A 496-nucleotide genomic window follows, 5' to 3' on the forward strand; every position below is an offset into this window, starting at 1 on the left:
CGGGCAATTTGATTGGGGTTATACAAGCCATACTATAGAATAGCGCATATCTTTATTCAGTTTTTTTCAGTGGTTTACTCAGGTTTCATTAGACCTCTAATATATTTTACTTGTTTAGTTATATCCAATGTCTCACGTGTTCTTTGTTATGCTGCAAGTTGAGCAAGCTTAATTGATAAATCACAGTTGAGCCTTTGAATAGAGTCGCTTAAAACGTAGTATTTCTCAAAAGTTGTTTCCAGTTTGGCCCGAAAAGCACCTATCTTCTGGAGCATTGATACGCCTTCTACGGTTACCTTTATTTACCAATGAAGCAAGAAATACAGGTACCTTCCACCGTCATTAATGATATTTTGCCCAGAAGTTGATGGCCACAAATCGATCTATATATAGAGGAGCATCTTGAGCTAATCTTATCAGCTGGCTTCTGCAGTTGTCAAGGATTTTAATACTAAGCTTTGTGGTTATTTCGCTGTTTGGCTACCCCCCCCCCCCC

Source organism: Penaeus monodon, chromosome 22, assembly GCF_015228065.2.
Source record: "Penaeus monodon isolate SGIC_2016 chromosome 22, NSTDA_Pmon_1, whole genome shotgun sequence".
Taxonomy (NCBI): Eukaryota; Metazoa; Arthropoda; class Malacostraca; order Decapoda; family Penaeidae; genus Penaeus; species Penaeus monodon.